Source organism: Poromitra crassiceps, assembly GCF_964638095.1.
Source record: "Poromitra crassiceps genome assembly, chromosome: 26".
Lineage (NCBI taxonomy): Eukaryota > Metazoa > Chordata > Actinopteri > Beryciformes > Melamphaidae > Poromitra > Poromitra crassiceps.
The window spans coordinates 18,576,358-18,601,020 of NC_139640.1; the positions used below are offsets into that span (position 1 = coordinate 18,576,358).

At 42.1% G+C, this 24,663-nt stretch overlaps 1 long non-coding RNA gene across 1 annotated transcript; it reads right to left on the bottom strand.

Moving 5' to 3' along the window:
* Positions 1–1,581: 1,581 nt before the first annotated feature.
* Positions 1,582–2,232, bottom strand: LOC310798812. The gene is made up of 3 exons (XR_014553789.1): positions 2,180–2,232; positions 1,858–2,011; positions 1,582–1,750 (listed from the first exon to the last, which is right to left on the bottom strand). It is a non-coding gene; the product is annotated as an uncharacterized lncRNA (long non-coding RNA).
* Between the last annotated feature and the right edge of the window lie 22,431 nt (positions 2,233–24,663).

Below are 24,663 nucleotides of genomic sequence, written 5' to 3' on the forward strand. Positions count from 1 at the left end.
TGAGGTCTGGATCATTGTTCGAGAGGTCCAAATCCAGCCTGTTCTCTTGGATGACATTCATCTACAGGTATTAAAAAGGTTTACCCAGGTACCGTAAAGGCTGCCCATCAGAATAATTACTGACATTGTAATGATACAAAGCGGGTTACAAATTTGCAGTTTCCCTTTAAGGCTTATTCATTTGCCTTATTTTTGCTGACTGACTGACTGACTCCCCACTGTTGAATCACGCATGCATAAGTGTTGCAGCTGGGTCCGGCATGACTAGGCTTGTTTGATTGTAGGGCTGGGTATTGTCAAGGACCTCACGATACGATACGTATCACGATACAATACAATTGTATTACGATGCATTGCGATACAATACATACAGTATTGCGATATATTGCAATACTCTACATAATTTACTGACAATTTAAAAATATTACTAAAAACACACTGTGAACCACCCAGGTAGTGTAATAATATGTACATCACTTTATATTGATAACTTAGTGGACAAATTGAGTCAAAACTCCCGAGTGTTGAGTGTCTTATTTTATTGCACAGCCCTATTTGATTGTCAATCTGCTGAACTAGTAACTGTATTTGTCTCCTCAACATATCTGTCACTGAAACAGGTTCTCACAGGGGCTCCGATTACGCCAAATGGATATGATAGAGGATGGTATTGCTGGAAGCTCACGAACCCTCTCCAGGATGGCCCGGAAAATAAGAAGCATATGCATAAACTCAATGGCATCATATGCTGCAAGGAAGGGCCAGGTTGTTGGAAGTCACAGGGAGTTTGTGATGCTGGATGAGAGCAACTTTCGTCATAAGCGAAAGGTAAGGCAGTTACAATTAAGGATCATATTCACATAATGTTAAAGGGAATGCCCCCCATGAAATCTAAATTCAATTGTGCTCTTCCAGTGATGTTAATTGCAAACATAAGCCGCTTTCACACACAGATCGCGCAATATTGCAGTTCAGAAGGCCCGCAACGCTGGCAGCCTTGCCAGAGAAATTGCTTTCACACAAGACCAAGCAGCCCAGCCATATTTCTGCCTCGGAGTGCGTTTTCAGATAGCATCCAGCCATCCACCCCTCCCGGATTGAAACTAGGGTGAAGTTTCAATTCAGCCACCTGAATTGAAACTTGAATTGAGATATATATATATATATATATATATATATATATATATATATAAATATATACACACGTCTCGGAATCCCGCGCGCATATTATAGTCCTAGTATTAGGGTTGGGTACCGTTCACATTTGAATCGATACCGGTACGGTACCGGTACCTGGAATTCGGTACGGTACCAAAAACGGTACCCTTTTCGATACTTTTTTGAGTAAAAAAAAAACTAAACAAAAAAAAACTTTTTTTTTTTTTTTTTTTGCAACAACAAAAATGTACAGTTGTAAAGCAAATAAGTCCAAACTTCTCAATTTCAACATTGTTCTTTATTTAGATTTTTTTTTGTTTAGCAGCAGCACCCAACAAAATAAAACCCCTCCCTCCCTCCCTCTTCCCTCCCAAACCAAGAGTTTACTTGTCGCAGCAAGGTAGTGACCGTGAGGTAATGGTCTTGTGCCACACTGCTCCATCCATCAGCGGTCACTGCAATATGGTCAACTGCCCTGAGTTCCTCCTTCACATTCTTCTTCTCAACACGATACCAAGCTGGGATAAGTGTGTTTGTGAGAAGGTCTCTGGAGGGAGGGGAGTATTTTGGGTTCAGGGTCCCTGTCATCTCCCTATATATAGACAATAAAAATAACTATTGTTAGTAACTTAGCTTACTCTATGAATATCACACACACACACACACAATCACCCATTTATACATAAATAAATAATTTACCTGAACCATGGAGACTCCACCGTTGCGAAGGGCAACATGCCTTTTACAATGAAGGCAGTCACTGCCCTGTGGCACTCATTTACTTTCTGCCGGGGTAAAGCTGCTTTCTTCGCCAGGGTGAAGGGTGTCTCCTGTGCGACTCTCACACGGTGGCCTAGCAAAGAAAGCAAGAGTGGAACGTTGAATAACACGTCTCACGGTGACACGAACTGAGGATAATAATAATAACGTTAGCAACGCTAGTTACGCTACTAAACAAGTTACTAAACTAAGCTATAAGCTACAACTATCCAGCTAACGTTAGCTAATTAAATGACGTTACCTGATGTTGAAGAAGTCGACGCCTCACTTGCGACACTTGAAGTTTCGTCGTCGTCGTTGTCCGTTTCAGCTAACGAAGCAGAGGAGCTGAGCTGCTGGCTGTAGGTGCTTTGTTGCTGGTGGCTGCAGCGTCCACCCTCAGGCTATCGAACACTTTACAGTCTTCCGCATTTAAAAAGATGACTTGGGAGATGACTGGGAGGCCGTGTGTTCGATCCCCGGGCGAGTCATACCAAGCCTATATAAAAATGGGACCCTTTTGCCTTCCTGCTTGGCACTCAGCATCAAAAGGGTTGGAATTGGGGGGTTAGATCACCATATGATTCCCGAGCGCGGCGCTGCTGCCGCTCACCGCTCCCTCAGGGGATGGGTCAAATGCGGAGAACAAATTTCAGACATTGCGTGACAATCAGTGGGACTTTCCCTTTACTTTACCTTTAGTGCATATACAGAAAGCCCTAAACTGCAGATTGACAGTGTTTTCAGTCCGTTGGTTTAGGAAGCAACTTTAGGGGTATACATTAACAGAAATGGGGATTCATGCATACTGAACAGCATGAATAAGCAGTAAGAACGTGAGATTTGTGCCTGAAATAACCTGAATTTAATATTTCATCTTTTCAGTATGGACGAGGAAGGTTCGCCAACACCTGGCGGAGACGGTCTTCGGGATGATGGGTGTTGGCCAAAGGTGTAACAGACCAATTTTAAAATTGGTCCAACGTAGGTCCAGACGTCATCTTCTCCCACTAATTGTGCGCCATGTGCGTCCCAGAAGCACCATCCTCAGTGACGAATGGCGGGCCTACAGAGGTGTACTGACCAATCTTGGATACAGACACTTTCCTGTCAACCACAGTCGCTGGTTTGTTGACCCAGTAACAGGCAGCCACACACAGAACCTTGAGAGAGCATGGGCCATATACAAGGGGGTCGTATGGCGACTGAGAGGGAACAGAACAGAGGCCCTACTAAAAGAACATCTCTCAGTAATTGAGTGGACCTACTGGCGAGCAAACAGCCACAGAAGTGGTCCCTTTGGGAGACTAATTAAGGACATTGGGCATAGCTACCGCTTGTAATAACCTCCGCTACCCCAACTCTCCAACTGCAACTCTTATGAAGTTTTGTCAGACCTCGTTCATTTTCTCCCCAAATGTACCCTACTGTATTTGGCCGCCTCTACCTATCTGGGGAGAATTGTAGACTAGCACATGCTTCCTCTGATACATGTGCAGTTGCCAGCCACTTCTTTTCACCTGACAGCGAGGGTTTCATCTGCAGGACATTGCGTGTGGGAGGATCATGCTATTCACCCCAGTTCCCCTCCTCCCCAAACAGGCGCACTGACCGAGAACACTTTCAAAGAGAATTATTGTTAGTTAAAATGGTTAAATTTTCTAAATAATTACTTTAACTATACGAGGGATCAGCCAAGCAGCATTTTAGTAAACAAAGGCGTCACTGGGTGGAAACGGTAATGAGATGGAGCCAGCCGTTAGTCTCTCACTCTAGCCCCGGCTATGCGGTGTACATTTTAAAAACTGCAACAGTTCACACAACTTTAGCTAAACATGCATAATTACACATCAGACTCTTGTGCTACTTCTGCTCCCAGTCAGAATGTCAAAATATAAGTGTAGCACACGCCTCCTAATACTGCTGGTAGTGGAGGGAGTGCAGTAATTGTTATAGTTAGTAAAGACTACCAATAATACTGGACCAGAATCAGAAGATACCAGATACGAACAGGAGACAGAAAAGTGACTATTTGCAACATCAATGACCACACGAGACAAGGAGTTAGAACTGTATGAACTGGTACCTTGTATTTATATAAAAAAACATTAAAGGAATGAAAGGAATGAAATAAAATAAAAACCATAAATTCAGTTTTCAGTGAATAACAAAAATATCTCAGTTCAGTTATTTAACAAAGCTTTCTTTTGTCACTCTTGTTTTAGCTTTTAACCACTGAGTTCTTTCAACTATTTTTCCCCGCTAGGTTATTTTCGGACCGGGTGCACCCTAATACGGTAAGTACTGTAATTCTGTATCAATCTCTATTTTAACATTTCAGGTAATCCAAGGATCCTAGGTAAGTATAAATATTAACACTGTAACAGTTCAATATTTTCACCTTTCAATTCAAATCAATCATTCAATAGGTCAAGAATACCCCAATATCAAATATAATGAAATGCACAGAAATGATTCTATGAATACTCAGTCCATTCACTCGAACTAGTGATGGTTACTGCTCAGTCCTTCCATAGGCACGGGGGGTGTTTGGAGAAGAATGAAGAAGGTAAGTGTCTTTCCAAGTCAAGTCAAAGAGAGGTAAGTCAAAGTCTGGGATTTGGGCTGTGCAAGGGGGAAGTTGAGCGTACGAGTAGGCTGGCGTTGTGTGATTATGATTGTTCGTCCTACCGCCGTGGCAGGAGAGGGGTAAGGTTGGCAGTTCTGGGCTCTGGGTTCTACTCAGGGACCTTCAGGAATCCAGGAATCATCAATCCAGGAATCCAGGAATCATCAATCCAGGGTCTCATCTGGGTTGGGGTTGGCTCGCCATCGAACTTCAAATCGACTCAAAAAACCTGACCTGCAGTCATTGACATGGCCAGAATTGTTCGATCAATCAAATGTCTTTCAATCCTTTTTCTGATCAGGAATTAATCATTCTTTTAACTTCACCAAAACATGTATAAATTATAATGTAAATTGTATATTCAACACATTTTAAATAACCTTTACAGCAAATGAATTCCTGAGCAAAATGAAATAAAGTGTCTTTTTAGCTTAATATTATTGTAATTATTTTTTACAGTGCAACAAATAAATGCTAAATGAATTGCATCATCTTTTACAGTGCAACAAATAAATGCTAAATGAATTGCATCATCTTTCACAGTGCAATGAATAAAATACTTGACAAAACATGACTCATGTTGCTTCTAGACTAGTAAACAGTGTAGCAGCTTGAAAGCAGCTTAAAACATTGAGCAATAAAACACTCCACATAACGTTTTTCATACTCTTCTCAGTTGAGTTGTCAACCAGCTTGACTTTAGTTGAGCTAAACAGTCAGCTAATTGCACTGTAGTGTTCATCATTCAATGCTAATGTTGTTAGCTCCAGGCCTAGTGACTTGAAACTCGCTAGCTTAGCCTGCCCCTCATGGCGCAGCATTAATTATTTATTTCTTCCGTGACTCACCAATTCGGGAGTTCCTCTGTTTTGTTCGGTCGGTTTCGGTGAGCAAGGCTTCTCACACAGGCATCTACAAGCTTACAACAAAGTACAGGCTGTTACCATTCTGATTTGACAACTTTAGATTGTGTTTTCTACGTTTTATCTGTGTTGCATTTTTACCGTTCAGCAGCACAGGTCCTCTCTCCACTGCGTCTCCCAGCGTTTGACTAACGTAAAATCTAGCTTGTCAACAGTGCTAGGATCGGCGCTCTGATTGGCTAGGGCACTTCAGTGCTGTTATTTCTCATTGGCTAAGGCACTTCCTGGGTTTTGTTAACTCTTTGTGACCTGGTTCAGACAGGCATGAGAGAGAATAATGTACTGCTGTTTTATCATTTCAATTGTATTGTACATGTGACTTTTCTATTTAAGGATTAGACTGTTTTTATATCTCATTTGTGACCTGGGTTACATAAGCAATGCCATGTATAGTATGTATAGTTTGAGATATTAACGTTTGTTTGGCACAACGAATGGGCACAACTCATACTAGTTAACTGCCGCGGTTCTGGATGTTTGGCAGTGTCGTGACTTCACACGGATTCCTCGTATAGCATAAAGCCGGAATGTATCATGTTAACAGATGGTTGTCATGTTTCACTACATGGTTACTTAAGTAATGTTTTTCCCCCAGTACTCTGAAGTGTTGGTTAAGTGATACATGTTTTCAACTTTACAAAGAGCATTAATAAATGGTTAATTACGGATGAGTAATGTTTTTTCAGCACTTTAATGCATTTATAAAGTGTTACTTAAGGCATATGTTTTCAACTTTACAATAAGGGTCATAAAGAGCATTAATAAATGGTTTATTACAGTTATGCAATGTTTATTCAGCACTGTTATGCTTTTATGAAGTGTTACTTAAGGGACACATGTTTTCAACTTTACAATAAGGGTCAAAAAGAGCATTAATAAATGGTTTATTACAGATAAGTAATGCTTATTCAGCACTCTTATGCTGTCATGAAATTTTACTTAAGGGATACATGTTTTCAACTTTACAATAAGGGTCGCAAAGAGCATTAATAAATGGTTACTTACAGTTAAGTAATGCTTATTCAGCACACTTATGCTTTTGTAAAGTGTTACTTAAGGCATATATGTTTTCAACTTTACAATAAGGGTCACAAAGAGCATTAATAAATGGTTTATTACAGGTAAGTAATGCTTATTCAACACACTTATGCTTTTATAAAGTGTTACTTGAGGGATATATGTTTTCAACTTTACAATAAGGGTCGCAAAGAGCATTAATAAATGGTTACTTACAGTTAAGTAATGCTTATTCAGCACACTTATGCTTTTATAAAGTGTTACTTAAGGGATATATGTTTTCAACTTTACAATAAGGGTCGCAAAGAGCATTAATAAATGGTTACTTACAGTTAAGTAATGCTTATTCAACACACTTATGCTTTTATAAAGTGTTACTTGAGGGATATATGTTTTCAACTTTACAATAAGGGTCGCAAAGAGCATTAATAAATGGTTACTTACAGTTAAGTAATGCTTATTCAGCACACTTATGCTTTTATAAAGTGTTACTTAAGGGATATATGTTTTCAACTTTACAATAAGGGTCGCAAAGAGCATTAATAAATGGTTACAGTTAAGTAATGCTTATTCAACACACTTATGCTTTTATAAAGTGGTACTTAAGGGATATATGTTTTCAACTTTACAATAAGGGTCGCAAAGAGCATTAATAAATGGTTACTTACAGTTAAGTAATGCTTATTCAACACACTTATGCTTTTATAAAGTGGTACTTAAGGGATATATGTTTTCAACTTTACAATAAGGGTCACAAACAGCATTAATAAATGGTTAATTACAGTTAAGTTATGTTTATAGAACATGCATTTAAGTTAGGGCCACATGAAGAAAAGGAACCAGCAAACCTCAAATTAACGTTAATTAAGGGTTAATGGATGCTTATCAAGCACTACTAGTTCTGTTAATTAAGGGGTTAATTAATGCTTATTAAGCATTAACCAACCCTTACTTAATACACATTAGTTAACGTTAATTAAGGGTTAATTAAGGCTTACTAAGCTTTACTAACCCTGTTAATTCATGTTAATTCATGCTTATTAAGCATTAACTAAGCATTAACTAAGCATTAATTAACCCTTAATTAATGTACCCTTATTGTAAAGTGTTACCGACAATGTGCTTATCTAAAGTGCATGTTTTTCACAATACCGCTATCATTGTTTTTCTTTGGTGTTATAGAAGCAGAGTCAAATTAATTGCAATCTGCTTCCACTAACAATCATTCTCCTCCCTCCCAACCCTCTCCCAACTCCCCACCAACTCAGAGAGAGTATACATGGACAGTGAGAGTGAGTCGGTGTCAGACCCACAAGGTAAGTATTTTCATACAATCTTAAATGTGACCATGCTTATTCAAGGATATCTATTTCCGATGTCCTATAACTATTTCCTATGTCCTGTAACATTGGGTCCTTCTCAAATTACCAATATTATTACGCTATCTAAAGCCCCTTTAAGATTGGCCAAAAATCCCACTAACATCCACAAGCTACATTTCAGGATCATCAGCAGGATAGTATTCACAAACGTGAATAACTTTTGACATCCAGGGGCAGGATGGAAGATGGTGTTTTCACTAGTGCAGAGTTTTGTAAGAGCTGGAGGCAAAGTGAAATTTGATGGAGGCGGCCATCTCGTAATTCTCTAGTAGTGCTGCACGATAAATCGAATCGCAATCGCGATGTCAGCATGTGTGATTACATAACCGCAAAGAGGTGCGATTATTTAAAAAAAGCTGTGTGCCTCGTCTGACACGCGACGCAATAAACACACTACAGATACTTGAGTGTTGTTTTTCATCTGGTTTACAGAGTCTGCAGTCACCTCCACACCTCCAGAGTCAGGGAAAAGCAACAAAGGTAAGTTGTCATATCAAACGGCATACTGTACGGCAGTGGTTCTCAAACTGTTTCACATCTATCAACTGTTTTAAGACCCCTAATCTTACACAAATTGGACCACAGACCCTCATTTGGTAAGATGTTTCTCCCTGGGCCCCCCATCTGGTACAATTGGAGCTTTTACATGTTTTATTACAGAGACTATATGAACCCATTCCCCAAATAGTCGTAAATTCCTTCATTGGGCTACTTCATTTGGCTTATATACCAGTGTATATATATATATATATATATATATATATATATATATATATATATATATATATATATATATATATTTTTTTTTTTTTTTTTTTTTTTTTTTTTTTTTTCCGTTTGCTGTTGGCCCTGATACAGATACTTGAGTGTGGTTTTTCATCTGGTTTACAGAGTCTGCAGTCACCTCCACACCTCCAGAGTCAGGGGAAATCAGCAAAGGTAAGTTGTCATATCAAACGGCATACTGTACGGCAGTAATGTATGCGCTTGGGAATCATTTGGTGATCTAACCCCCCAATTCCACCCCTTTGATGCTGAGTGCCAAGCAGGGAGGCAATGTGTCCCATTTTTATAGTCTTTGGTATGACTCGGCCAGGGATCGAACTCACAACCTCCCAGTCTCATGGCGGACACTCAAACCACAAGGCCACTGAGCTGATCCCTGGAAAGATTGCATTTGGATTAGATTTATTTTAGCTGATATCAATGCACTAAAATATGTCCAGGTCAGCCCTGATACAGATAACTAAGTGTGGTTTTTCTTCTGGTTTTCAGAGTCTCCAGTCACCTCCATACCTCCACAGTCAGGGAAAACGTTGTCATATCAAACTTTTTATTGTGTGGTTTATGTAATGTTGGAGTGCCAGTGTGCACAGAGCTCAACCCTTGATAGAATGTTGAGTGACAAACTCTTTTCTCATTGAGAATTCTTCTTTTGAAAAATAGACCACTTGGTCTTACAGTATGTGATTGACGGCATACTGTATGGCAGTGGTTTTCAAACTGTTTCACATCCAACTCTTTCAAGACCTCTAATCTTACACAAATTAGACCACAGACGGCCATTTGGTAAGATTTTTCTCCCTGGGCCCCCCATCTGGTACAATTGTAGCTTTTGCATGTTTTATTACAGAGACTATATGAACCCATTCCCCAAATAGTCGTAAATTCCTTCATTGGGCTACTTCATTTGGCTTATATACCGGTATATATATATATATATATTTTTTTTTCCGTTTGCTGTTGGCCCTGATACAGATACTTGAGTGTGGTTTTTCATCTGGTTTACAGAGTCTGCAGTCACCTCCACACCTCCAGAGTCAGGGGAAATCAGCAAAGGTAAGTTGTCATATCAAACGGCATACTGTACGGCAAAATAGTCATTAATTCCTTCATTGGGGTACTGATGGATGGAAATATTGTGACATTGAATTACCCCCCGTTTTGCTGGGGACCCCTTGGAGGTCCCCGGACCCTACTTTGAGAACCACTACTGGAAGGATAATTATAGAGTTTAAGAACACAAATGACAAGAAACTCAGAAAACGGTAATAGTACGTGTGTTTATGAACAAGACATACTTTATCCTTGACAACCCTTGCTTTTTGGAAATCGAGTTATCGCTGGGCATCTGCTGCAGGTATTTCGGGTGCGCCACAGGCTCTTCCTCCTCTGCTTTGGGGACAGGTGTCCTGACCAGGGATGATCACGGGGGTCTCGTCTGGCGGATTGGCCTATGACAGAAAATAATAACAATTTTACGACAACTACAACCATGTGGCATATTGTTAGCAAGCAAGGCACAAACATGCGATTGTATTGCATGCGAAGAAAGGGGCAGGAAAGGTAAAGTAAAGTCAAAGTAAAGTCCCAATGATTGTCACACACCTGAGTGTGCTAAATTTGTTCTCCGCATTTGACCCATCCCCTGGGGGAACGGTGAGCGGCAGCAGTGCTGCGCTCGGGAATCATTTGGTGATCTAACCCCCCAATTCCACCCCTTTGATGCTGAGTGCCAAGCAGGGAGGCAATGTGTCCCATTTTTATAGTCTTTGGTATGACTCGGCCAGGGATCGAACTCACAACCTCCCAGTCTCATGGCGGACACTCAAACCACAAGGCCACTGAGCTGATCCCTGGAAAGATTGCATTTGGATTAGATTTATTTTAGCTGATATCAATGCACTAAAATATGTCCAGGTCAGCCCTGATACAGATAACTAAGTGTGGTTTTTCTTCTGGTTTTCAGAGTCTGCAGTCACCTCCATACCTCCACAGTCAGGGAAAACGGGCAAAGGTAAGTTGTCATATCAAACTTTTTATTGTGTGGTTTATGTAATGTTGGAGTGCCAGTGTGCACAGAGCTCAACCCTTGATAGAATGTTGAGTGACAAACTCTTTTCTCATTGAGAATTCTTCTTTTGAAAAATAGACCACTGCATTGTGATTGACGGCATACTGTATGGCAGTGGTTTTCAAACTGTTTCACATCCAACTCTTTCAAGACCCCTAATCTTACACAAATTAGACCACAGACGGCCATTTGGTAAGATTTTTCTCCCTGGGCCCCCCATCTGGTACAATTGTAGCTTTTGCATGTTTTATTACAGAGACTATATGAACCCATTCCCCAAATAGTTGTAAATGCCTTCGTTGGGCTACTGATGGATGGAAATATCGTGACAAGCAAGGCACAAGCATGCGATTGTATCAGAAAAACAACCTATTTTTTTGCCACTAGGTTGAGCTGGAAGAAGGGTGTTTTGGGGAAACTAATGCTGTTGCAAACTAGAACAACAACATGGCATGTTGATATCAAGCAAGACAAAAGCATGCAATTATCTATATCGTCGCTCTCGCAGCAGGACCTCGAATCTCCAAAACAGCAACTTTTCAGGAAGTAAAAAAAAACTGTTTGCTCTTAAAATACTGAACCAAATGTCGTCAAAGTTGGCACATGTCTTAATTATAGTTAGTTTCCCGCTGAATGTGTCATTACTTTATTAATATCTTACCCGGATAAGCTCAAATGATCTTTATATTATCAGTCCGACTTGGAAGCACTCTCTCCCCGTCAGTCAGGCGCTGATGCCCACCTCCCCTCTGGTATGCACATGCACGGGCCGTGGGGGCGCGCGCAGCTGAGCAGCAGTGCTCTGAGCCTCTCATGGCCGAGGCGAAGGCTTTGCCATGGGGATGAGGACAGTCTGACATAACGTAACGTTACGTTATTCTCGTCAGAAACCACTCCGATTTGCATGTTAAAACAAGTTTGCAGCCTAGGAATAACTGGAAAACATTTTATTGATCTATTCACGTCAGAAGCCAGGATTAAACAAAACGATATGAGAAATACACAGCACGTCTGCCGTGTGTCTTTTCCGGGTTTAGTGTCCTGCGTGGGGGGGTACAGACGGAGGTAGGGGATGAATTTTGAGGTTTCACTGACAGATTGAGGGCGAATGGCGTTACGAGAATTACTCACAAGCTTGTTTTAATGGTTTTCCATTGGTTGCATTTGATAAAACCCACACAGAGACGTGAAGGGTGACCAATGGCATTGATTCATGACAAAAAATAAAAATCTGAAAAAATGGATATTCGGGGTCCTGCCGCGACAGCAACGATATATATTAAAGCGCGAACGTGGCCTATGCCTGCAACTCTGTTTCCTCTAGAACTCGGTCTGCAACTCTGCAATATTGTTACCGGCCACAGCTATGCCGTTTTACATGCGCTCGGGCTGAAAATTTCTGACCTGACGGAGCCAGATTTTTAATAGGGAGCCAAAGTGACGTCACACATCCTCATTCCCCTCTGTACCAGCATTATAATGGGAGTGAACGGCAAGAGACAATAACTTGTTGATCCCGTTTGAAAGCTGGAAAATTTTGTTAATTTAAAAGATAACTACGCATGTCAAGAAAGTCATAGTTTGTCGTCAAACTAAAACGCAAGATTTAATTTAGTATTAAAACTACATCCATGGCCGTCAGCCTGGTAAATTTCACAGTGTCCTTCCAAAATGAAAAGAAAGGTATTAAACGAGGAGAAAACCACTACAAGTCTGGTCACGTCGAGAGCTGCAGTTATGCAAACGGGGAGTTGGTCGGCTCCGTTAGAGCCAGCATGCGAGACCGGGTGTACAAGGTTTCGGTGAGTCGTTAGTGGTAGCTACATGTCAGCTAACGTTAGCTAGCTTGCTAGCTAAGCGACCAGTTGTGTAGTCTTTTTGATTTATAATTTATAGTGCAACAGTTTGACGTCAAACTGTGACTTTCTTGACATGCATAGTTATCTATTAAATTAACAAAATTTACCATAGGACCCCCGTGGCTCAACACAAACGGGATCAAAAACGTTATCATCTCTCGCCATTCACTCCCATTTTAATGCATTCGGTTTCCGGTACAGAGAAACCCCGGAAGTATGACGCGACTAAATTACATCACTGATGACATCAGTGGCATCATCATTGATGTCATCAGTGAGCCATCCAGGGCGAGGCCGCTGGGCGAGGAGCTGGAAATAGATTGTTTTGAGATTTCGGTGAGGGAGGTTAACTGCGGCTTCATAGCTACAATCTTTTCTTTTTCCCCATTCAAATAACAATTAGCAAAATTATTGGCTTTAGTGTTGGGGTCAAAAAACTACTCCCAGTTGCTCTAAATAATTATGTTTGCTAAACTGGTTTGGATAACATAGTCTGGTTAGCCAGCGGCATTTTATCAGCCGAGACAATGGACCTGAATAGCTACTGTAAACACAGCTAACCATCACCAAATTCACAGTTACCATGCAGGTGTAATGTGTCGTTTTTCTCTGATTTCAGTTATGCTTCGTGGTTAGCAAGCTTGATATTGTAGACTACTTACTGTTCAGAGCCAGAAGATCCTCCAGTAGCCATGCTGCTTGACGGTGTTTACTAGGCTGTTGCTAAGGACGCTGGTGTAACGGTGAAGTCTGTTGGCTCAGAGCTGTGCGCGCTCCCCTGGTGAGGTAGCGTGGGGGGGCATCGGGTAGGGAGGGTGAGGCGTGCCGCGTGACCCCTCTCGAAACAAAACCAAGGAATATAGCTAAACTGAGAGAAACTGGCCCACCGCTGAATGTACCTTAAAAAAAAAAAAAAAAAACATTTGTTGTATGGCAATTTTTTAATGGGTCACAGACAGTCGAATAGCGCATTTTAATCTTCTCGATTAATCGATCACCCTACTGTGCGTATTGTAGTGTTGCATTTTAAGAAATGCTATATGAGATACAATTTGACATGCTCTTATTTTCCCAGTTTCAGAAACCACTTCCAGAGAAACATAAATATTTATTTGTGTTTTATACAGGTCGCCAACTTGTCAAGAAAAAGCCATGGCACAAAGAAGAAATCATCGCACTGGATGCCGTGTGCCAGGAAAAAGTGATTGCGAGAAATGCCTTCAGCTAGAGAAAATAGCACTAAAAGAGCGAAATTGGTCAGCTATTAAATTCTATGTAAAAAATCGGATAACTGCGCTCAAAAGAAAATTTTAAAAACAAATGTTTTTTCTTTCTTTTTTTTCCTTTTTTCCTCCCTTGAAGTAATTTGAGCACTTAAAACTTGAAGAAGTACTTACACTTTGAAACATGTGTAGTCAAAAGCCGCTCCTTTTCACCTGACAGAGAGGTGTTTCACCAGCAGGACGTAGTGTGTGGGAGGATCACGCTATTCCCCCCCCCCAAACAGGCTCCCCAACCATCCAGAGGAAGCGGTAGTGCAGCAACCAGGACTCATATCCCACCGGCTTCTCTTGAAGTTGTAACTTGAGCACTTAAAAAGATGTACTTAAAAATAAGTAACATGTTCCTATACATGTGTAGTCACCAGCCACTCCTTTTCACCTGACAGCAAGGTGTTTCACCAGCAGCACGTAGCGTGTGGGAGGATCACGCTATTCCACCTAGTCCCCCCCCCCCGACAAACAGGCACCCCAACTGTCCAAAGGAAGCGGTAGTGCAGCAACCAGGACGCATACCCCACCGGCTTCCCACCCGCAGACACAGCCACTTGTCTGTAGTAATGTCTGACCAAGCCGGAAGTGCCGCTATCGGGAATTGAACCCAGGTGGTAGTTTTGTCAAAATCAGTTTTACAAAAGTCAAATCAGTTCTAAATCAGTTTTGTCTAAACCAGCCGGCCACGTGTACCCACATTTCATTTGGTTGTTTGTTTGTTGTGTGTCCGTCTGGCCCCAAACCCTGGGAGGGTGCCTGCAGAAATTACTGGCTATTAAAATGCTACACACTGTTAAAATGGATTGGAGTCAAGCATTGTTTTCAGAAATTTGCAACAGAATTAGTTGTATACTGTTGAATCGTGTTGACTCTGAACTGATTGTGAACTGATTAGAAGGAGTTGTCTGTCAAAGCAAGTTCACCCGCCCCCCCCCCCCCCCCCCCCCCCCCCCTGTAAATGCTGAGCAAAATCTTAATGCCAGACAGACACAAAAAAACAAATGAAATGGGGGTTCAGGTTCACGTGACCGACTGGTTTAGCAGAATAAAAATCAGTTCCTTCAAGTTTGAACTAAGAAAGTGTTAAAATGCCAGACACTGTTAAAATGGATTGGAGTCAAGCATTGTTTTCAGATATTTGCAACAGAATTAGTTACTAGTTAGTTAATACTGTTGAATCGTGTTGACTCTGAACTGATTGTGAACTGATCAATCAGTTCACAATCACAATCAGCCAGTTCAATCAAAGCAAACAAAGAACTAGTCAAAGAAAGACATAATTAGTTGTATATTGTTGTATACTGTTGAATCGTGTTGACTCTGAACTGATTAAATACATTTTGAACTTCCAATAACCTACTGTAAGTCTCATATGGATCAACTTCTGTTAAATTCAGCCAACAAAATGAACTATACTTGTGCCTAATGTGACACATTTCCAGACAGTGTATATTCTGACCTCTCTTTTGGCTATAAACCGGGGAGTGTGTATATTCTGACCCCAGTTATGGCTATAAACCAGAGTGTGTATATTCTGACCTCGTGTATGGCTATATACCAGAGAGTGTGTATATTCTGACCTCACTTAAGGCTATAAACCAGAGAGTGTGTATATTCTGACCTCACTTAAGGCTATAAACCAGAGAGTGTGTATATTCTGACCTGACTTTTGGCTATAAACCAGAGAGTGTGTATATTCTGACCTCGCTTCTGGCTATAAACCAGAGAGTGTGTATATTCTGACCTCACTTAAGGCTATAAACCAGAGAGTGTGTATATTCTGACCTCACTTAAGGCTATATACCAGAGAGTGTGTATATTCTGACCTCACTTAAGGCTATAAACCAGAAAGAGTGTATATTCTGACCTCACTTAAGGCTATATACCAGAGAGTGTGTATATTCTGACCCCATGTATGGCTATATACCAGAGTGTGTATATTCTGACCTCACTTAAGGCTATAAACCAGAGTGTGTGTATATTCTGACCTCACTTAAGGCTATATACCAGAGAGTGTGTATATTCTGACCTCACTTAAGGCTATAAACCAGAGAGTGTATATTCTGACCTCGCTTCTGGCTATAAACCAGAGAGTGTGTATATTCTGGCCTCACTTAAGGCTATAAACCGGGGAGTGTGTATATTCCGACCCCAGTTAAGCCTATATACCAGACAAGTCCCCAGGAGTTGGCTTCTTGTCTGGTAAGGGAACTTACTTTATCTGATTGATAATTTGAAGTGATATCTTTGTTCATGTCCACTCCAGGAAACTGCCTGATTTTTTTCAGTGCTGTACAACCTTCAGAAAGGGTGGGCCCCACAAAACATGTCCACGTCAGGTTTGGAAAGTGATCCCCACAATGTACCACTTACATGTATGTGTGTGTGTGTGTGAGAGACTACACTGATCTCTGCATTCTATGATCGTATAGTTTACTGAGACACTAGTACACTACACTGTCTCTGTACTAAATGTGATTATATAGTTTACTGAGGATATGTTGCTTTTATTTCAGATGAGGAGCCGATTGTGAGCCCACATCTCAGAATGAGGTCAGGACGGTCAGGACGGTCATTTAGGTCTGCTAAATGACGAAATGTAATGTAATGTAAAGAGACACACATGGGCCCCGCGCACACACACACACATTCACACTCACTCACACTGAGTAAACTGTATTGTTGAATGTAAAAAAAGCACTTCATGTATATATATATATATATATATGTTTTTTTTTTGTCATTTGTGTCATAACGAATAATATTTACATGTCTGATGTCAATACAGTTCAAAATAAAAGAATTGAGAGCGAGTTCTGCCTCAAATAGTGTCCTTTACAAAAATGCAATTTTCTGCAATTTCTCTTCTCAGAGAGACCTTTTTGGTGAAAACAGGGTGTATATAAATGGCTATAAGTAGAGTACAGAACATGCTAAAAGCTCACTTTTTTTTCTGGTGAACCCAGAGACATACATCTTCATTTTGAGGTATTGCAAATCACATTGGTGCTAATAGATAATTTACTGTGGGTCTTGAAATATGACCAACAATTATGAAAATCTTTGGCCTGTGCTAAATATTGGCAGTCCTAAACTGGCCATGAATGAGTTAAAAGCCCACAACCTCTGGGGGGAAGATCCGGATTCGGATTCCGGACCCCTCATCGTACAATTCGGTTCACCATACAAACCTCTAAGTCACCCAAGTCCAACGCCAAGTCAAGTCACCCAGGCCAAGTTGGGAACCCCTAAGTCACTGTCACCAACCCCTAAGTCAGGGGTAGGATCCGGATCCGGACTCGGATTCCGGACTCCTCGTCGTACAATTTGGTTCGCCATACAAACCCCTAAGTCATCCAAGTCCAGCGCCAAGTCAAGTCACTAAGTCAACCAGGCCAAGTCGGGAACCCCTAAGTCACTAAGTCACCAACCCCTAAGTCATCCAATCCAGCGCCAAGTTGGGATATCACTAAGTCACCCAGGCCAAGTCGGGAACCCCTAAGTCACTAAGTCACCAACCCCTAAGTCATCCAAGTCCAGCGCCAAGTTGGGATATCACTAAGTCACCCAGGCCAAGTCGGGAACCCCCTAAGTCACTAAGTCACCAACCCCTAAGTCATCCAAGTCCAGCGCCAAGTTGGGAAGTCACTAAGTCACCCAGGCCAAGTTGGGAACCCCTAAGTCACTAAGTCACCAACCCCTAAGTCATCCAAGTCCAGCGCCAAGTTGGGAAGCGCCAGCCGTAAGTCACTAGGTCACCTACCCCTAAGTCACTAAGTCACCAACCCCTAAGTCATCCTAACTTCTGGAAACAATCTACTCCCCATGGCTCGCTACATCAGGCTCAGGCCTCAGACTGGCCCCCCGGCTCCTCTGTTCCTCATCGCACCTCGTCACCACATGACAAGATCCTGGTTCATCCTGCACCTCAAGCGGACGCTCCCGCTGGTCTTCATCAGCATTCTCCAGCTACACCCGCCCGGAGCAGGCGGCCATACCTTGGCCCAAAGAACCCTCCTCCCTTAATCGGCGAGCATGGCAACGAACAGTGTCCCGGGCTTCCGTGCCAAAATGTCTCGTTGGTGGTGGCTCCCCGAAAAGCACAGCGCCCAGTAAGGCGCAGTAAATCTCACGGATCATTTTTGGGGGGAAGAGAGAGAGAGTCGAGAGAGTCAGGGTCAGTCAGAAGGCCAAGTCGTGCGGCGCGCAAGGCCCGACCGAGTTGGGAAGCGCCAGCCGCAAGTAGGGGGATCAAGATCGAAGGCCCGACCGAGTTGGGAAGCGCCAGCCGCAAGTAGCTGTAAGTCGTTAAAAAGGTCGAAGGCCAGAAAAGTACAATCAACTACTAATGTACCAAGATCGAAGGCCCGACCGAGTTGGGAGCGCCAGCCGCAAATAGCTGTAAGTCGCTAAAAGGTCGGAGGCCAGAAAAGTACAATCAACTACCGGTGCCCGCAGATCTCAATTAACCTCCGGTAATCAGATCTTCCTTTTGGGGGATCTCCTAGCCTATGCAGATGCCCTCCTCTTGCCTCAAGAGCAGCGCCACTGGCTAATGGAGTGATGCGCCAAAGTATTTGCCATGTATGCCGATTGCTAAATAAAGTTTGTGAAATCCTACCAACTGGCCTCTCATGATTGAAGTGAGGTCTCTAGACCATATTTCAAGCAGAAGGCCATTCGTGCATAATCTAATCCGATCACCCCCTGACGTCAGTCAAGTTCTAGTATGACGTGGTCAGTCAAAGTCTTAGTATGACGTCTGTAATGACGTCAGATATGACGTCAGTTAATTCTCATATATATAGCAAGGGTTCTACGTCACCTCTCTCTCTCTGGCCGATCATAGCAGCAGCTAGCTTCACGGCAGTCCATCTCCCCTGAAGCCGTCCTCCAAAGCGTTGTTTTGCCCCACCCACCTCCCCGGTCCCCCACCAACGAGTCGTGACTCCTGATCCCCCACGGGGGGGGGGGGACTCCTAGCCTATGCAGATGCCCTCCTCTTGCCTCAAGAGCAGCGCCACTGGCTAATGGAGTCATGCGCCAAAGTATTTGCCATGTATGCCGATTGCTAAATAAAGTTTGTGAAATCCTACCAACTGGCCTCTCATGATTGAATTGAGTTAATGAGTTATTAATTTGAGTTAGTGTGGACCAGTGATGTCACTGGTCCACACTTTAACACTCAATAACTGTCAAATTAAATGACAGACTTCAAAACCGTTTACAGTTTTCTGATATACTACTGATGTTCTAATGGTACAAAGCTGGTTGAAAATGGGCAGACTGTTCCTTTAACAGTTTTCAGAGATACTACTGATTTTGTAATTATACAAAGCTGCTTAAAAATCGATGGAGTGTTCCTTTAAGGGGGCGCAACAGAGTGCAGGGAGATGAATTCCATGCAATTCGGCATAGCACCACCTACTGGCAACACAAAAAGTGGTTTATCTTGAGAACCGTTCGTCCGATCAACTTCAAACTCGGGGAGTGTGCTTAAAGGAACACTCTGCAACTGTTGCTTGATGTACATGTTAGTAAACTTGTATAGTACACCTGTACATTACTTCTAAATTAAAATGTGAACTTAATATCCAAGAAGGTCATTTTTTCTATTTTGCATTCGACTTTGAGGAACATAAACACTGTTGGAATCTCACAAGTTTCTCCCTTTCTCAGGACCGTTATCAAAATGGACCAAAGGTTTGTGATGAGAGTTGTCATCCCAGAAGGTGATATTCGGAAGATAACCTTAAATGAGAGACCAGATTCCACTGAAGAATTAAAAGTGTTGATAAAGGATGAACTGTCACTGTCGTATGACTTTCAAATCCACTTTGACGATCGCCTCTTCAGCTTGTCTAATATGACAGATTTGCCGCCAAAACCTACGTTGAAAATCATCCCTCTTCTGACTCTCCAATTAACAATTCTCCAATCCCCCACTGCAACATCAGGCGCTGACTGCAGCACAGACACTGAGAACACATCGACTGCAGGAACTTTGAATCCCTTGCCGAACACCACCATTAAGAGAACAATGGCCTGAGTTCTTTGACATACCCAATTTCGCAATTGATGTTGCGTACAAACTTAGACAGGCAGATCTTGCCTATATGAAAGATGGAACAACACGTTTCATTTTATCACATGATATGAAGCATGACGTCATGGAAAAAATTGCTGAGAAGATATACAGTTACAAGCCTTATCCTAACCAAAAGGAGTACGAAGATGTTGCAAAAGCACTAATCAGCAAGCACCCCAGCCTTAGAGAGGCTGCTCCACCAGGATATGATAAATTACTTAACGATATTAGATTTAAGATGGGAAACTACCGCAGAAAGCTGTGAAATGCTGGATGTGAGGATGTAGCAGTCAATGGGGGCAAAAGAAGTTCACACAACCCAGAGGGGGAACCATCACGCAAGAATATCAAACGGGGAAAAAGAATGCCAATCAAAACACAACAAATTCTAGTTGTGAGGGCAGAACTCGCAGCACACTTAGGGATGTTAATACACATTATTTTCAAGTTGAAGATATATTTTTCTTACACTCAGGATTTATTGATGCAAATCAGTATTTTGTGTTGGTTATAAAGTAGTATATACACTAGTGTCTGATTGTTTGAAAAGGGTATATTTGAGCAAGCTAGAAGTGTAACAATCTTGTAAGCTATAGTGGTTGCTAGTTTGCATAACTATTATGAATCAAATCAATGTCAACTTAATCTGCTGGTTCTCTTTCCACCCCCCCTTTAGCTTTAAAGATTTCTTTAAAGCTCTGGACCAGCACACCCCAGGACTCATTGAAGTCTTCAAGTCCAAAAGGAGCTGTTGGAGAGAAACTCACCGAGTTAATGCAGCACATCAACTTGGTGGTAAGTAATATCATTTTGCAACTTTGAGGAATCCTTATTACATTTTCTACACGGGTACACGGGACCTTCTGGCAGTGTGTAACCGGTTACCCGGATGTTTTTTGTTTTTATAACTTGTGGACCACGATGTAACTGTTAAACGTTTTATTTTCATCCTTATACCCCTCTTCCACTGGGACCTTTGGCTGCACCAAACCAAACCATGATTTTTCTTTGCCCTAAAAATGTCAACACCTTCTGAAGAACGCTCAAGATGGGCCTGCCTCCATGCGGGCTGCAGTAGTCTCGCTGGCCAGCCTCCCCTCCCTACTGTGAGATGAGTCTGGCGGCGCAGGTCTCCATAGTGGGATTGCGATGGATGGCGCTCGGTGGTAGTGCCCTTGGAAAATAGTTTCCAACAATCCTACTTGCCATTTTCAGCATGTAGCAATGAGCTAGCGTGTAGGTTTCTGCCGTTAGCTTGCTAGCTAGTTAGCGTTGTTGTTTTCACTGACGCGGCAGGGCACTATTTACAGCGACACACAGGGAGGAGGGAGCGGAAGCCGCTCTGATTGACATGGTTGTAATAAGCCGGGACCGGACATCCGGCAGCAACTGAAACCGTTGCTCCAATGGGAAGCAGCTGTAGAGCAGAGGAGGGCTTGGAATTGGGGGGTTAAATCACCATGTGATTCCCGAGCGCAGCGCACGCTGCCGCTCACCGCTCCCCCAGGGGATGGGTCAAATGCGGAGAACAAATTTCACACATTGTGTGACAATCAGTGGGACTTTACCTTTACCTTATCCCAGTTGCTTGTTTCCGTGCAGCCAGACGACTCTCACAGAAGCGAGGGGAGGCTGGCCAGTGAGACTAGGGCTGCAGTGACATCTCAAGAACCCATGATGACCCCCCTTCTCCCTCTCAAAGTAGCTGTATTGTGAGCAAACTCATGTCTGTGCAGAGAGAAAGGCGTTTTTAAATGTCTCTGTGTTCAGCTGTCTGTGCTTTTGTAGCCTCTAACTGAGTCTGTGGTCTATGTCTGTGGTTTGTGTCTGTGGTTTGAAGTTTTGGTTTCTCTCCTGTGTTTCTGTTTGGACTTTCAGATATCTGCTTTGTTTTACCATTTCCTCATCGCTTTCAGTTGTATCTGAGCTGTTATGTTATTGCCGAGCTGATGAAAACATTCTCTGTTGCTTCATATCAAAAGCTTTGCACTAACTAGCCAAAGGCTTTTATTGTAAATAACTTATAGGAAATGCAATGTTTTTCTACCGTTTTAAGCCGTTACTTTTTCCTTTTTTTAACCACTGGTGAATAGTCACCTGTCGTTGCTTTGTGACTCAAGACAAGCCCATCATCAAGACAGACCAACCTTTTTCCCTCCCTGTCTGACTTGTTTGTGCCAAATAAATGTGTCTCTTAACTGATCTTTTTCTGTCTCTGTATCATTAGTCACCAGACGTGACTGCCCGGCGCGCCGTTGTCCTCAAAGGCATCCCCATTGTACTCGGCGACACATCCAGTGAATTCTACAAGACATGCGTGGTAAGTACTTGCACACCCAAACAGTTTGGTCTGCATTGTTATTTTACTTTAGGACGGTCAGGGTTCCCACAGATCCTTGAAATCCTTTTAAAGTTTGTAAATCTGATGAGAAGAAAAATCCAGACCTTGAAAGTAAATTCGAATTTGTAAATTCGACATAAATATAGATGGCTCATTGAAAGTGCTTGAATTTATATATTGTGTAAGAATAGAAATTCAAGTTCTTTTGATATATACCTGGCTCATTACTAAGTTCTGGAGCACTTTTCTTCTTATGAAGACCACTCGCGGCTAGTCTCTGAACCCAGACCATCTCTTCTACATTCTGCAAGTGCATTGTAGATGGTCTGTACTTCAAGCTGGGAAAACTCATGCACCCGGCGTGTATAGCAAAAACAATTTTCCCAGCAACTGAGCAGGAAACCAATTGAAATTAACGTGACTTGTACTTTGACTTGTAGCTATCTAGTAGTTCAGTCACTCACTGTGGCATTTTGATAAACCATTCCATGTGGTGTTGCTGTTGTCCACTCTGTGTGTCTGTCTCTCTGTCTCTCCCCGAAGGTGCCGACCAATGGTGAAACTTGATCAGTCATGACTCACTCACGGACTCACGGACATTCGCACATGTAGAGCTGACCGCCGCTAGTTGCGGGGACAGCTAAAAATGAATGTTCATAAGAAGAGGAAATCCAATGGGTAGCAAACATAACTTGGTACAGTTTCTAAAGATGTGTTTCTTTGCAGGGTGCTGCGAGAGATGAGGCCCTAACAGACGTCACAGTTGGTGTGCTGACTGTTCTCAGTGAAGATGGTGAAGATAATCCTCAGCCGGGTCCAAGATCACTGCATCTCCAGCCCATCTCCAATGCCATCATACTTGAGGGAGGTATTGTCATGGACAATATTAGAGACTTGCCTCAGGCGGTTTGCCTGTTATTTGGGCTTACATACGCTTTGCATTTGGATTACCCAAAATGCATGGCAAATACACTCAAATTCATCCAACTAGTAATGCTTGGATTGGGAAATACAAAGCTCCCACCAAAACTGCAAACACTAAAAAACAAGCTACTGGTTTAGACCAGTAAAGAGTCATCAGCTTGATAGCACTTTGCAACTGTTGCATTATTGTACTGTAAATAGTTATGATCGAAAAGTCAGATACTTTTGAGAAAGGGTACTGTTAAATGTTAAAAGAGAAAAATCATACTTTTGAGAAATGGTACTGTTAAATGTTAAGAGAGAAAAGTCGGGTACTTTTGAGAAACAGTACTCTTAATTATTATGAGAGAAAAGTCAGCTACTTTTGAGAAACAGTACTCTTAATTTTTATGAGTGAAAAGTCAGATACTTTTCAAACAGTACTCGTCATTATGAGAGAAAAATCTGCTACTTTTGATAAATGGTACTCTTAATTGTTATGAGAGAAAGGTCAGATACTTTTGTGAAACGGTACTGTTGAGAGAAGTTATATTTTTGGAAACTGCTTATTTTGCTGTCCGAGCTACAATCTTCTATTGACATTCAATTGAGTAAAATATTTTACAGTGGTGGCAATAGTGCCCCCATTGTGACTGCAAGGGTTGATTGCTCAGTGTTTAAAAAACAGAAGAAGAAAAGAAAAACAAAGGAAGCTAGGATGTGGCCAGAAAATAATCAAGCATTGGTCCGGGGAGTGATGCGCTGTTTGGGAGACAATGTTTTGTTTTAAATGTTTTAATATATTGTCAGAATTGCATTAGGTCAGGGGGTGTCTTGGTAGTGTAGGAGACCCGGGTTCAATTCCCACAGCGGTACATCCAGCTTGGTCAGGTGTTCCTACAGACACATTTGGCCGTGTCTGCGGGTAGGAAGCCGGTGGTGTCCAGGTCGCTAAACTAGAGCCTCCTCCGGTTGGCCTGTTCGCTCACGGGGGTGGCGGTGGGGGGGTGCTACATCCTGCCAGTGAAACTCCTCACTGTCAGGTGAAAATAAGAAGTTCACAGTTAAGAGGATAACGGGTGCTTATACTTTAAGTTTAAGTTTAATATTGTGAGGCACTTTAGACTTTATTTAACCTTGACATGTTCTGCCGTTCTAACTAAAATCGAACTATTGATTTACTTGACTCTACGAGAGATTGCAGGGTTTGACATTAACCTTTTGAGGCACAATTTCCCTTGTTCTTTTTCTCTTTTTTGCAAAGGTTTTTAATTTTCTCTTGCAACTGTCATAGAAAAATCCACTTGTTTATGGACAGAAGTTCACTTGAGGCTGAACAGTGGATTAAATTCATATTCCTACTGCAATCGTGTAAATCTCACAGTATGTACAATTTAAAATTTGTTTCAAAAGACATATTGTCACTGTCCAGCGCAAACCTCTTGTCTCCGAGAAGGAAGAAAAAACATTCCCGTT